Below are 2,977 nucleotides of genomic sequence, written 5' to 3' on the forward strand. Positions count from 1 at the left end.
TAGGCCACGACTTCCCCCCAGGACTTCCCCCCTCACCAAATAGGTGTTATGATCACAAGTTCTATTGCACCATTACATTTTGTTTTTCACCGCCAATAATAATCTACAATCAGACCATCATTTCTGATTGTAGATTATTTATTATATAATTATATAGCTTGCACACTATATTGCCAAAAGTATTGGGACACCCCCCTTCTAATGAACAGGTTTGACTACTTTAGTAATTTCCATTAGAACAAATCTTTATGTTTAAGCATATAATGATATTCTAGGGACTTGTGTGCTTCTAATTTTATACCAACAGTTTGGACAGTTCTATTATAAAATGACAATGCATCTGTGTATAAGGCAGGGTTCAAAAAGAAATGACTTGACTAATGATTGTACGCATATGTACAAGTCATTGATGTTTGGCGATGAGTTTTTTTGAGTTTTATTGAGTTTTTGTGCGGTTGGGGGCCCAACCTCATATTCTTTCATAGGGCCCAAAATTGCTAGTGGCGCCCCTGCGTACACGGGCCATTTTCCCAGTCTTTATCCGTTCGGTCAGATTTTGTGAACATCCATGACAGCTGTTGTCCATGCTTGCAAATAATCATGTCCACTTGACGTGATTTAAATAATTTTAATAGCACGGCCATTCAAAACCTGAGGGCCTACTACCGTGTGCATAGTAAAGCGATCACTGACGGGCGGTGAATGTTGGCAGGCCAAAAAATCGGATATGGTCAAAAAATCGAATCTGTGCAGTGTAAACACTGAAGTGGCTCAGATTGGGTGCGAAAAAAAATCGGATCTTGTGCGGATTTTTGTGTTTAGACCTGTTTTTATACAATCTATGGTTTAGACGTGTCCAACAAATTCTGATCTGTGTCAGAAGTGAGCAAAAATCAGATTTGAAAAGAAAGATGAAAAGGAAAACAACATTTAAACCTTTGTAAAGACAGTCCCCCTCAGAGATACATTCATATAAACCCACAATTATTTTCTTCCAATATTCATCACGAACAGAGCTGTTCTGCCCTTATGGTTCTGCCGGCCACAGGTTTTTTTTCTGCTGGTGTGTCTGTGCTCCGTTCACAGCGTCTCTCTCTTAACGTCCCATTTACAGACTTCGTAATATTTCACAATTTGGAAAATGATTGCAATGCAGTTTGTGCACAAGTCTTGAAAAGAAATTGGCTGAAATTAAATAAAATTAAATTAAAAAAAGTCCGATTGCCCATTTTTATGAATTAATATAGATTTTGAAATGTAAAAAAAGGATTTTAAAATTGTAAAAAAAAAAAAAAATGAGGTAAACCGATTTACCCCCCCCAGTCCAATTTAGAATAGGTTAAAATAGAAAAAAAAATCTAATTTTTTTTTTTTTACTTAACTGACTAACAATCTGGAATAAAAAAGACCCAGTGTTAAAGTCCTTGGCCTTTGCTCACCATGTATCAAATCCTCCGTTCCAGCTGCCAGCAGCAGCCGCAGCTTAACCCTCCCTTGTTGCTTCATTGACTCGCCAATCTATCTGAACAATGAACTCGATTGAAATCTGGGTGTCCCTTACCCGTAACCATGACTACAATGCCGCAATGACTAATGCCTCATAATGCATACAGTATTTATGGTTGGAAATGTAGTGAAACTGGGTGTGATGGAACTTTTAGAATATACTGTTTAACATGAGTACTGAACGTGTTTTTGAAAAAAACTGCTTGAAAATCATACAAATTTTTTCCATGATGTTCATATCAGAATCAGAATCAGAATCAGAATCAGAATGAGCTTTATTGCCAGGTATGTTTAGACATACGAGGAATTTGTTTTCGTGACAGAAGCTTCCACAGTGTAACAGAATGACAGTGACAGAACAAAAAACACAGATAATAAAAAATAGAACAAGTAAATAAGGCGCCACGGAGGCAGCCATCACCGTCGGCGCCATCGTACTTTTGCACTGAGGCTGGAAATGAGAATTTCCATGATTAAAATGAATCATGCCTAATGTTTGTTTGGGAAGCATCACATTCGTTAGGCTTAACATTTTTCCTCAAATCATGTCCAGCACAAACGGAAAGGTTTTTGTGTAAACTGAGAGAGTAAAGAGAAAAGAGAGGAGTAGTACAGTAAAGAAACTACACTGGAGGAGTAGTGTACTCCTAATGGTTAATCATCTGGGTGTCTTCAAAAAAATTGCAAGCACAGTGAGGCTGTAGAAAATGGAGCACAGTAGAGATCATAATTCTCTTTTACTCTGTGCTATTGAAGATGAGCAAGCTAGAATTTATAAAAACATTACTGTGATCATAACACCAAGAATATAGCTACGTACATATACACTGCCTGTCCAAAAACGATGCACAATCCAATATTTAATTGGACTGCCTTAAGCTTTGATTGAATTGCACATTAATTGGGGCATTTTTTAGACAACGTCATGCAACATCACAGCATTTATTTCCATCAAGAGTTGCATACATGTTTGGCTGTGATCTTGTGTTGACAGTGGGGGAGTCAAACTACTGTGTAAAGTTTTCTGCAGCACATCCTAAAGGCTTATAAGGCAATAGAGATAAGCTCAGGAATCTGTGGTGGCTAATGCATACAAGAAAATGATTCCTTGTGCTCACTGATCCACTATTTCACAAATTAAGCCTGGTTAATCTTGGCATTGTCATCCTGGAATATGGGTACATGGGTACACTCTTCCAACATGGTTGCTTGAGAAGTAAAAAGCTTTGCTGCAAAACATATAACATGCCAGAAACTTTTTAATCACTACAATAATGATTCAATCCTAAACTCTGTAGTATTTGCTTATTTAAATCCAAATGGTGACTTTTTTTTTGGCCAGGCAGTATATATATATATATATTACACAGTAGTACTTTTTTGTATTCATCATAACTTGAACAAGATGCATTTTGAAGACAAAGTGAAGTATTATTGTATGATGACCTTGCATTTCATATTCTAATCCACA

The sequence above is a fragment of the Sinocyclocheilus anshuiensis genome, unplaced genomic scaffold (assembly GCF_001515605.1).
Source record: "Sinocyclocheilus anshuiensis isolate Anshui unplaced genomic scaffold, SAMN03320099.WGS_v1.1 scaffold730, whole genome shotgun sequence".
NCBI classification, from domain to species: domain Eukaryota; kingdom Metazoa; phylum Chordata; class Actinopteri; order Cypriniformes; family Cyprinidae; genus Sinocyclocheilus; species Sinocyclocheilus anshuiensis.